We start from the raw sequence: 12,609 nt of genomic DNA, 5'->3' as shown, positions 1-12,609 counted from the left end.
TTAAATCAATCATATCATCTTCAGTTCATGGGACATTATCATCATTGGTCCAATCAAGACCCTTTTCCTGTTTTCTTTATTTATTCTTTATCTCCATTCCTTTTCTCATTTTCTTTTCTCCATAGCCATTCATTCTAATGTGTCATCATCAAGTATGTATTACATTTTGCTTGCATTTATTTTTAATTTTCAGAAATGGCATCAGATGATAGATCTCATTCTGCTTCTCACTTATTTTCTACTTTATCTTTGTTGCATTCATCCATGTTAGTGCTAACTGCTTCCCAGTCTGCTGTGTTCCTGCATCACGTTTTATCTACCTATTGCCTCCAACTTCCACCACCGTTAACAGAACTGTCATAACCACATTCCTACCTGTTCATTTGTGGACTCGCTTGATAATTTCCTTAGAACATCTACCTGGCAGCAGAATTTCTGAGTTAAAAGGTCCATCTATATTTAATTTAACTAATTACTGTGAGATTGTCACGGAGAATAGCTACACAAGTCTGCACTCCCACTGTAATATAATTTACCTTAGTTGGAATTTACAATTTTCTGATTATTTGCGATACTGAGAATTTCTTATACGTGCTTTCATGCCCTTTATGAACTTCTCCTGCAAACTGACATTTCTATTTACCCATTTTTCTATCATGACTTCTGATTTTCGCTATTTTGTTTGTCTATATTGGTAAAAGTTCTTTGTTAATTACAAAAAAAAAAGGGTATATCTATATCATGTCTACCTGCCATCTTCTTTTAAGGTTGTTCATGAGGTTCTCTCTTGCCTCCACTAAACATCAAGGAAAGCTAAACGCCTGTTCTCCCTGCTTCCCTTGTAGCCAGAATGCATGCAGTAACTAACCCCAATTCCAGACAATGAAATATAAACAAAGCTTGTGTTTTTCTGGTGAAGGAGATGAAGGTCATTGGTGCATCCTGCTTGCCCTTCTTGCTCCTTGGAGCTTCGTGCTGGATTGTCTATTGTTAACTCAATACCATTTTCTCCCTTCCATGCTCTTCCTGCACTGTAGGAGCTGGCAGCCTGGGACTTGCCTTTCTCAGAATTCCTGCCATCAGAGTTTCAGTCTAGGGTCAGATCTCTCATGAGATTTCAAAAATAGACAAGAAACAGAAGCCATTTTATTCATCCTTTGACAACAATAAGCAGATACATGAAATTCAGCAGAGAAGAGATTTTTGCAGTGGTTTCTGGTCATTTTCTTCAGAATCATCTGCACTGATGTTGAGCAGTACAATCATGCTCAGTGTTTTTCTAGAGCTTCCTAACCCCCAAACTAGCTGCAAACTCAGAAACGGCAATGACCTATGCAGCCCTCTATTCTTCCAGACAGCCCCCTCCCCCGCTGCCGACAACAATTCCATAAGCACTAAATCCCCTGTACTAAAATCCCTTTACTATTTAAAATACCTATGAATGTTTATATTTTCCTGAACAGCCTTTCCTGGTACAGGCAGAAAATGTGGTGCCAGGCCCTGCAACTGCCATCTCATAAACAACACTGAAGCAATATTCCAACATGCTGAGGATGCTGAGATGGAAAGCTAGAAAGTTTTGGGAGATGATATTGAGCCACTGTGCCAGCTCTAGACTGTATGGTATTTTCACTGCCTTTTATGTGAAGAAAAAGGAAATATCTTTATGTCAGACATAGTGGTCAAATTTTCTCATATTTTTAACCACAGCATCACTGATGTTTGTACTTCATTTCTCATCTGCAAAATGGGCCTATAGCCAAGTTTAGTATGTACAACAAATAGAGAGTATTTGGCATATAGTAACTACTTAAATGTCGGAGATTAATACTGAATGATTTTACTAGTCCTGAAGTTAAAAATGAGATACATTTCTTCCTCCAAATGAAATTCTCAAGGAGGAAAATTCATGTAAATAGAATCTACTTTTCTAAATTCTGGATTGAATTAACTGATTCATTCAGTTAAATTAGTGAATGCCAAGTGATAATATTTTTGGATGACTACTTTCCGTTGCATTGACAAATAGAATTAGTATGAGAATTATGTAGAAACCCATGTGGGAATGGTGTACCACATCTTAAAAACATAAGGAAGAGATTGGGCTTGAGGGGAGCCCTCTGAAATGTAAAGAAAATAAACTTTAATGCTATGGGCATAGCTTCCTCTCCTAATGGAAGTTCTATAAATATTTCTCATTTCATAATGACTTTTAAAAAAATAGAGTGACCATTTATAAACACTCTGCTGGTGACAAAAAAAGAGGAAATGTTGATTATATCTTGTCAACAGAGGATAACTGGGGTGTGTGTGTGGGAGGGTCATTCATTATGTTTCTTACTCTTTTATGGAACCAATACTATAATCAGAATTTTGGTTGGGAAAATCTATTTTCTTCACCTGGTGGTTTTATATACTTATTATCTTTAATATGGAAAGATACTTGGCTTGTCCAACTTTTCTAGCTGTGTTCATAAATCAAGATAATCAGTATCAGCAGAACAAATGAGAGATAAATATTATGATAAAACATAAGTGAGATGTGAAAGAATGTTTTCAAAAGTACAATACAAATGAAAACCATAAAATAATTATTTTTCTATAAAGTGATTATATGCTCATGCAGAATCTTTCCAAATTTGTCTTACTCTCAAGATAGTTAAGGATTATGAAGATATACTAATATTTTGTCTCTGAACTCTTAATGTTGCCTGTATTGTCAAATCAAGCTTTACCTTGTTTGAGGTAAATAAAAATAAAATTGTTTTATTAAGTGCTAGTTCTGAGACACCATGATTATTTTTTTGCATTGCTGCTATAACCAAAATTTTTTCAAAAATTTGAGACTTTTAAAACATAATTTAAATATCTGCTAATAACAACATAAAAATGAGTTTAAGTGGCTCTCCTTTTTATCCTTACCACCTTGAACCATATTCTAGTCTCGGTGGACTGACACCAAATTGACAAACCACAGCAAAATTGCTCATCCACTGAACCTGGGAGATAAAACGGCTGAGTGACAGGTGGGACTAATCAGTTCATAGGTAAAAATCAAGATTGGATTTGATGAGGGGATTTCTTGGTCCGTGGTGGATTCAATCCTCTTTTCAATATACTGGAAAAGCCTTTTTTTTTTTGCCAAGTTTGATTTTTTGTTATTCATCAACCGTTGGTCTGTCAATGTTTTCTGGAGGGGGGATGCCTCATGGTTTTCTCTAATCCTACACCTAACCAAGAAGTCTGAGGGGCAGAGTCAGAGTTAAAAGGGTGGGGAGAAAATTAAATGCCTGGCCACCATGGAATTTTATTTTGAAGACCTGCTGTTAGTTATGCCAGTGATTCGTTGCAAAAAAAAAAAAAAAAAAAAGAAAAAAAGAAAAAAAAAAGAAAAGAAAAGAAAAAGAAAAAGAGAAAAAAAAAACAAACAAGCAGTGAGGTGGTACCTAGGCAGTAACAGATCAACTGATTACAGAGTTGCCTCCTCTTCAGTGCAATTCTTGCCTCATAACCAGAAGAGATGATCATTTTAACATTCAAATTAACTTTATCATATTGTCAGAAATGCCGCACAGGATAATATTTCCTTTATAGATCAGAAGTGCTCAACCAAAGGGTGTTTCTAGGTCACTGGATCATAATTTCCTGAATAATACAGTGAATTCTTTCTCTGTTCCTTAAAGGAGTTCTGATGGGTTAAGAGCATTTTGTAAAAAAGAAATCCCTGCAGAATCTTGATGCCCCACTCTTTCTCCTCTTCTTGTCTCTTTAGTGTGAACCTTCAAGGCATCCAATGGGTGGCTGTGTGTTATGGGGCTGAAATTCGTATGCTGAAGTTCTAAGACCCAATAACCCAGAATGTGGCTGTATTTGGAGATAGGGCCATTAAAGAGGTAGCTAAGGTAAAAGAAGGACCCATGTGGGTGGGCCCTACTCCAATATGGCTGGTGTCTTTGTAAGAAGAGATTAGGACACAAACACAGAGGAAAGACCATGCGAAGACTCAGGAAGAATACTGCCATCTATAAGCCAAGGAGAGAGGCCTTAGGAGAAACCAACCCTGCCGAAACTTTGACCTTGGACCTCCAGCCTCTAGCACTGGGAAGAGAAAAAATTTCTGTGCTTTAAGCCACCCAGTTTGTGGCACTTTGTCATGGCAGCCCCAGAAAACTGATGTGCTCTGGGCAGCTGCCCTGGCAACACAGATCCAGAGAGCTTCACTGGTGATGGAGACACCACAGCGGTGGGCAAGTTCAGGGAGGCATACCCCATGTTGCCCCTACAGACACAAGAGAGCAGAAGCCGGGCACCCCGGTAGATTCAGTGCCGCATGAGAAGATGAAGAGAAGAGTATCCTGGCATTGTCGACACAAAGTCCAGCAGGTTAGGCTGTCAAGAATTAATCCACCTTCGTTCATGACATTAATTTACTTTTAAAACCAAACAATCATGCTGAGTAAAATAAGTCAGACGGAAAAGGTCAAGAATCATATGATTTTACTCTTATGTGGGATATAAAACAGAAAGCAACAAATGAGCGAACAAAGGAAACAAACAACAAACTCGCAGACACAGACGATAGTATGGTGGTTACCAGAGGGACAGGGGTAGGGCAAAGGTTGAAGATAGTAAAAGGAGTCAAATATATGGTGACAGAAAGAGGCTAAACTTTGGATGATAAGCATACAATGTAATATACAAATGATGTATAATAATATTGTATGCTTGAAATTTATATACTCTTATTAACCAGTTAAATTTTGAAAAGCAAACTGACTGTTGATTTTCTAGAGTCAGCTAATGCTAGAATGCTTATGATAAAAAGAGCCATCTCCCTGTGGAGAAAAGGGAACCCTCATGCATTGTCGGTGGGATTGAAAATTGGCATAGACACTATGGAAAACAGCTTGGAGGTTCCTCAAAAAATTAAAAATAGAACTACATTATGACCCAGCAATTTCACTTCTGGGTATTTATCCAAAGGAAACCAAAACAGTAATTCATAAAGATGTATGCAACACTATGTTCACTGCAGCGCTATTTACAATACCCAAGATAAGGAAGCAACCTAAGTGCCCATCAATAGATGATTGGATAAAGAAGATATGGAACATATATATAATGGAATATTACTCAGCCATAAAAAACCAAAATCTTACCATTCGTGACAACGTGGATGGACCCAGAGATATTATTCTAAGTGAAATAAGCTGGATAGAGAAAGACAAATACCATATTATTTCACTTATATGTGGAATCTAAGGAATACAATAAACAAATAAAACAGAAACAGACTCAGAAACAGACTCATAGACACAGAGAACAAGCTGGTGATTGCCAGATGGGAGGGGAGCTTTGATGGCTTGGTAGAAAAGGTGAGGGATTAAGAAGTACAAACTAGTAGTTACTAAATAGTCACAGGGATGTGAAGTACAGCACAGGGAACATAGTCAATAACATTGAAATAACTATGTGCCAGGTGGGTTCTAGACTAATTGGGGGGATCACTTCGTAAATTATATCAATGTCTAACCACTATTCTGTACACCTGAAACTAATACAAAATAATATTGAATGTCTACTCTAATTGAAAAATAAAAATTAAAAAAATAAAAGCAGCCATCGCCTGCCTGACCCCAGTCCTCCCCTCGCCCCATAGCAGCCACCTTCAGCTCTTCCAGCTACGTTCTCTCCTGTGGACTTTATATTTTAAATAACATGTTTATATTCTTATTTTATTCATTCAACAAATGTTTAATGAGGAGCAGTTAGAGCTGTAGGTGCCCAGCAGTGAACACGGTAGTAAAATTTCACTGCCCCTATAGAGCTGACATTTTGTAGAAGGTGAAACACAATGAACAAAGTACATAGTAAATTGTGTAAGACGTGATGTGTTAGTGTTTCGGTGAAAAACAAAGCAGGCAAGGGGGATAGGGTGCATTGAACAGGGGGGGGGAGCGGGGGGCACACAATTTTCAATAGAGTGTGAAGAATGATCAAAATAAGAATGTGATGCTTGAATCAAAATCACACCGGAAAACTAGAGGTAGGCAAGGGAGTGACTCATAAAGCTATCTGAGAGTGAAGATGGCAGGTTAGAGAAATTACAAAATGCAAGGCTCCTTCGGTGGGATTGCTATGACGCATTCTAGAAACAAGAACAGCCAGGAAGCAGAGCGAGCAGGGCAAGCGGCTGTCGATGTGGCCAGAGAGGACAGGGGTGTGCGTGGGGACAGTTGGTGCAGGGCCATGTACCTAAGAGACAGGAGTCTTTGGTGGGCACTGCGTGAGGGAGTGACAGTATCTGAGATCAGATGTAGACTCACAAAGAGCCAGGCTGGCTGCTGGAGTGAGACTAGATGGGAGAGGGGTGGGGCTGAAAGGAAGCAGCAAGATGCCACTGAAGTGGCACAGCCTGGAGGGTGAGAATGGTGGGACGTGGGCTTATTTCGAAGGCAGAGTTGGCCGGATTAGTTGACATTAGATGTAGCGGTGTAATAGAGAGAAGTCAAAAACAACTCCAAGCTTTTGAGCCTAAGGGGTGTTAGTGGGATTTCCACTAACAAAAGTGGGTAAGATTTTAGAATAAGCAGATTTAAGAGAGAAGAGCAAGAGTTCAGTCCGCACATGTTAGTTGTCTAGACAGTCTTAGTTTATCCTGTTCCCGTAACATAATTAGCAGTTTCCTTTCCCTCCAGAGGCCCCCCTGTTTGGCTGACACGTGGCCACTTTGCTGTGAGACATCCTAGTGGGGAGAACAGGGGTGGCAGAAGACGGTGGGGTTCAGGAATGGGCTCTGCTAGGTACAGACCCTCAGATCCTTCGACATCTGTATCATATGCCCACCAAGGGTTAAAATACTTAAAAACATCACTTCCGTCTTCCACGGGAGATTTCACTCCTAGACAACCCCATTTATTTAAGTACTTAACAAACGCAATGAGCATCTTGAGGTGCCAGGTGCTGTTCTAGGTAGGTTACAAATGTTAACTCATTTTATCATGGTAACAATTTTACAGAGGAGAAAACTGGCTGTAGAAACTTACATTGAAAAAAAATATTTCCATGAATTTCAAAGATATTTTTCCGCTGTCTTTCAGATGCCAGTTTCCAGTGTTGCTGCTGAGAAATCATTTTTATTCTTAACATTTGATATGTGATCGGCCTTTTTTTTTTTTTTAACTTCTTATCCTTAGTTTTATAAAATTTCATAAGATGTGTCTTGATGCAAGGCATTTTAGTCATTGTGCTGTGACCGTACAATTTAAAGACTCATGTCTTTCAGTTCTGGGAAATTTTGTATTAGTTTTTCGATAATTTCTTCCTCAGAATTTGTTTTTTCTTTCTCTGGAGCTATTATTGGATTTCTTGGATGGGTATAATTTTATCATTTCTATTTTATTTTCTACCTTTTGCTCTAATTTCTGGAAAATTTCTTCTAACTCTCTTATCAAACATTTTTTTTTCCTGACTATTTTTAACTTTTAAGAACTGTTACTTCTCTGATTGGCCTCTCTTTTTAGTAGTTTGTTTATGTTTCATTGGAGCAATACTTTCTCTTATCTCTCTGGGGATGTTTGTTTATTTTTGTAATTTTCTTTGGCTTCTTGTACCGTTTGGCTTCCTTCAGCAGTTCCCTGTGCTTTGTGCATATACTTATTTATTTGATTTAGTCTCTCTCTGTCAGGTCGGAGCCTTTTCACAATTGTTTGATGACCCCTGGTTTTCCATTCATATCAAAATATGAGACTAAAAGGGTACGAAGAGCCTTCTGTGCCTTAGTAGAGTTTGTCCACCTCTGCAGGGTCACCAGGCAGCAGACTAGCTGTGCATGAAGGCGCCACCCTCTCCCACACTTGCCAGTTCTCAAAGATCTTTGTCTAAGAGAGAAGAATTTGTCGAGAGAAAAATTCTGCCCAGGGGACATTGCACTGGAGAATGGCACCAGCTTCTCACCAACCAGCATAGATTTTCATTTTTGTTTCTCGTTTTGACCCATACCCCACCCTCCACTCCACTCCACCCTCACTGTGCTTGGTGCCCCTGAATTTTGAGCCTTCCAGGGTCTTTTTCTACCACAATTAGATTGCTGGGGGCTGGTGGGGACCTGGCTCTGTGGAGCAGGATGGAGGTTCCAGGGTGCCAAGTGCACACGCAGATTTCCAGCCAGTCCCCTCATCGCGAGCCCCTGGCTGAAGCCTCACATTCTCAGCAGGCTAAATGGCCCTGCTTTTTTTTGCTATTCTCTTTTCCAAGCGACTGTTGACCTCTGCTGTATCTGCTTTTGTTCTTCCAAACCTTTACCACAGTCTTTCATCCACTGTTGTCATCTTTCTTGTTCTCTTTGTCTTTTTCAATTTGATTGCTTTTAAAAAAAAAAAGCTTATATATGTCAGTTTTTTTTTCTTGAGTTTGGGGAGGGCCAAGAAATAGAAGCATGTTTGCCATGCAGCTCCTTGACCTCGATCTAAAACTTGTCTTCAAAAGAAAAAAAAAAAAAAGAAAAAGAGAAAACGAAATCCTATTTTGTCTGCATCTTTGAGTCCCATAAGTGCATTTTGAATTAGAATCAAATTTATGCCTTCTGCATCTTACAAGTTTCAACCTTCCTCCTGAGAAAGAAACAAATACATAAGCCAGGTCAGTAGCTTCAGAGTCAGTTTTGAAATGCATTAAATGAAAAAAGAAAGTATTAGTTTAATTTGTTTTTGGTCTTGAAAACATTCAATAATTCATGAACCTTCATCAGTTATTTTTAGGAGGAGCCAGCCCGGGTGACTGTTAGGAGGCTGGCCTTTCTCTGCCTGGTTAACGGTGCTGTGCTCTAATTCTGATTTCCTGTGTGACAGCAGACTGAGATGGGAGCAGTTTACTAGAACAGCTCTGTCTCCCACCGGGAGTAGAGTCAAGTCTCGTGATGTACCTTTGCACTCAGAAGATGGAACAGCCCATCTCCCAAGAGAGCTGGCAGAGCTTCTAGAGAGTCAGATGGGAGGTTTAGGGGCCATTCAGGTCACCGTACTTAAACACAGGGCCGGAAGCACTGTGCCTGGGTCTTAGTCTTGACTCTTCCGCTGAACTATTTGTCCATTTGTGAGCAGAAAAACAAACCCCTGGGCATTGATCACTTCTTCCATAAAATGGGCGCCTACCTCCTGGGGTTTTGTGATGATAAAATGAAGTAAAACATGCAAAATATTTAGAAAAGTGCCTGGTTTTAATAAGGATTTTGTACATGTTTGCTGCTATTATTATTCTGTGTTATTTTATTCTTTTTCTTTTTATGATTTTTTTAAATCATTAATTATATGGATGACTTCTTTGACAATCAGCTCCCGTCCTTCCCCTAGAAAACAACACTCATGAATTTTGTATATATCCTGTTAGCTCATAAAATAATTACATATGGTATGTAGAAATATATTAAACATAATACCTATAGTATATATAAGTATATAAATGTAGAGTATATATGTTTTTATATATATTTGAATTTATATGTTCAAAACAAAAGCTGAAATTTAGCCAGTTGACTTATTACCAAACTACTAGGAAAAAATAGATTTCCTAAGATATTTATCTATTTTTCCCTTAGAATAGCCCTAAATGTTTCTTGGAAGAATTCAAACTGATATGCATAAAAATTACTTTTGCATGGTTTACACATGTATATTTGCATACTTAGAATATAAAATGGGTTTTCATGTGTGTGCACGTGATTTTTTTTTTTTTTTTTCACAAATGGTATTATATATGCTGCTCTGGAAGTTTTGTTTTTACTCAACGATTTGTTTTTAAGATTTTTTTTTCCATGTTGATTCACGTAAACTTAATTCACTGCTTTTAACTTCTGAATACCATTCCAGTGAATAAAAATGCCACATTTTATGCACTGGCAAGTATCCTACAATTGTCTCTCAGCTGGAGAAGGCTGCAGAAGGATGTCTGAGTCACACGCTGACAGAGATTACTCCCTGAAACTGAGGTTTCCAGCCCTTTCGGCAGTTGAGTTCAGTTCAGTTCTCCATTCTCTGCTGGACTAGATGTGACTCCTCTTTACCCAGAATAGGGGCTCCTAGACAGGTACCCTCAGACTGCTATTTCCTGCCTATTAATTGATGGGATTAGCAGGCAGTCAAAGCAGAGGTCCTATGCATCCATGTCTTGCAAATGCCAAGGGACATCCAGGTGCCTGGCCCGTTACTAACACTGTGGCAGGGTGGTGTAGCCCCAGGAGGAAGTGGGGTGCATTGCTACAGACAGGTCTCTTTTCTTGCTCACTCTCTCCAGCCCCGTGGTTGAACTAGTGTGAAATCAGACATCAAGAAATTATTCAGGGCATGTTTTGAGCAAGTCAATGCAATCGTAAAATACAAATAACAGTCATGTGAATTGCTAGAATAGTTGTGAGTGATAGCTAATTAAATAGATTGTAAAGCACTTTTTTGTGTTTTTTTTTTTTTTTTTGCAAAGTGCCCCATCAGAGAGATGGAAGCTTCAAGGCTGGCATCGGGTCAGCACAAAAACTCCTTCTCAGGAAAACAGACTTTGTCTTGTAATTCATGATGCTATAAAATTTCTAATTTGAGGATTTGTGAAAAGATGTACAATCTGTTGCTTCATACAGTCCAGGGCTGGGTACGATTGGGCCCATCTGCCATCTGCTCATTGGGAAATGATTTGAGTATGCCTTCTCTTTAGTATTTTAATTTCAGGTGTAGGTGTTTAGAAAAAAACAGTTACTAAAATTAATCCTATTGAGACATGATACATAAACTTATAAAGTTAAGCCGTATCTTTGGGCAATGCTGAATAATAATTCCATCTAAGGATCTCTGCAGAAAGTTCCAACAGGCAGATATTTAAGACAGAGCTCCAGGGGCTGCCTTACTATAGGACCAAAAGGTAAAGTGGGCTGAATGGATCTATGGCTCTAGGTGCTATTGGTAGAGGGAGCTCTCCTTTGGGTTTCTCTGATAAATCTCTGACTTTGGCTTTGTGCATTCTGATACACCACGAAAAAGTGCTTTTGTGCTCAGCAGTTTGAATTCTCTCAGAAAACATGTAGTGACTATGTAAGGAAAAAAATAAAAAAGTTAACTCTCTTGGGCAATGTATTTTTTTTTTCTAGTAGCTTGGGAATATGACAAGCAGCTAAATTTCATCTTTTTGTTTTTGTTGTTACTGTATGAAAAATGAGAGAGAAACCTATAGGGCAATACTACCTGAAGCTTATCATCATATTTTAATTTATTTTTATGTACTAACCACCCTGATGTTCAGAAGGGAAGACACATTTTAAAATATATTTTGTAATTAGGCCAGCATTTGTTGAAGAGAGTTTTAAGAGTGGTGGTAAACACGTAGAGGTTGAGAGGGAGTTTTATTTATTTAATTAACAAATTAACAACTGCTTTTTTGTTCGCGTCCTTTATTTCAGACTCTGTATCTAATGCAAGATTAGGGAAAACAAATGTGGTCTTTGCCTTTCTGGAACTTTCAGTCTCATGGGAGGCTCAAAAATAAACAATCATGCTTATGCATATGTGATTCTAAATCCTGGAAGTACTATTGGTTTCTCTGTGATGGATCACAGTAAAGAATGATCAGGCAGGGACAATTGCAGAGTGCAGCCCCTAGGACGAGTCTTTTTCTTGAGATGTGAATATCCAATAGGATTTAGATGGTTCAGAGCAGGTGGGCAGGCCTATAGGTGTAAAGAGCTTGATTTGAAAGGGACAACACATTTAAAAGCTTTGTGAAACTGGGGCACTAAAAGCCCCTGTCGCCCCAGCGGGGAGAGAACGGGCAATTGAGAAGAGGGGTGGCCAGGAATAGAAGGAGGTGCAGGAGAGGAAGGCTGAGGGGCTGCACTGAAGTTGTGCTAAAGGCAAAGGGAAACCAGTGAAGATTTAAACAAGATCGTTCCGGTTGCAGAGCGAACAAGGGGATAAGGGCTGGGGAGACCGGTCGCCGGCTGCTGCGTTTGTCTAGGTGAGAATGATTTATGAGGACATGCTTCGCACCCATACGCATAAGGCGAAAGAGAGAATGAAGATAAAAGAGACAGAGAGAGAGAAAGACTCTGTGTGTGTGTATGTGCGTTTGTGCAAGAGAGAACTGAGTTAAAAACAAAGAGGTTGGGTTTTAAAGTTAGAATTCATTATATAATACCAGAGTGGTTAATAGAACGATATACAAAGAGAAATATGATCTTTAGGTAAAATTTTTTACAGACCTTTCTACCATGTTTCGTATAAGAACAACAAAAATAAAAGACAAGATTTAGCTGGTTCGAGTCCTGGCTCTGCCACTGTCCCCCTGTGTGAATTTGAGCAGTTTCTTAAAGTTCCGATCTTCGATTTCTTCATGTCTGTTAACTGGTGCTAATAATATCCTGTGATAGTTGAACGAGGTAACATACATAAGGTGCGCGTGCAAACGCACGTGCATGAGTGTGTGTGTGCGTGTGTGTACTCTGGCTCCCTTTTCTCTTACGGCATCCCTAACTTGGCTTTCCTCAAACATCCGTGAACGTAGACTTCCCTCTTTTCTCTTCCTAAAACACTTGGTCCAGACCCACGACTTCTCTTGCTGCCTTTATACAGA

General features: G+C 39.1%; 1 long non-coding RNA gene across 1 annotated transcript in view; it reads right to left on the bottom strand.

Annotated features, from left to right (window-relative positions):
* Positions 1-6,893: 6,893 nt before the first annotated feature.
* Positions 6,894-12,609, bottom strand: part of LOC112475387 — a 10,187-nt gene continuing 4,471 nt past the window's right edge. The window contains exon 3 of the long non-coding RNA XR_003044679.1: positions 6,894-8,612. This is a non-coding gene — a long non-coding RNA (uncharacterized LOC112475387). The remainder of the gene's footprint in view (positions 8,613-12,609) is intronic.

Source organism: Pteropus alecto, unplaced genomic scaffold (assembly GCF_000325575.1).
Source record: "Pteropus alecto unplaced genomic scaffold, ASM32557v1 scaffold110, whole genome shotgun sequence".
In the NCBI taxonomy this organism is placed as follows: Eukaryota; Metazoa; Chordata; class Mammalia; order Chiroptera; family Pteropodidae; genus Pteropus; species Pteropus alecto.
This window is presented reverse-complemented; position numbering and strand designations above follow the sequence as displayed.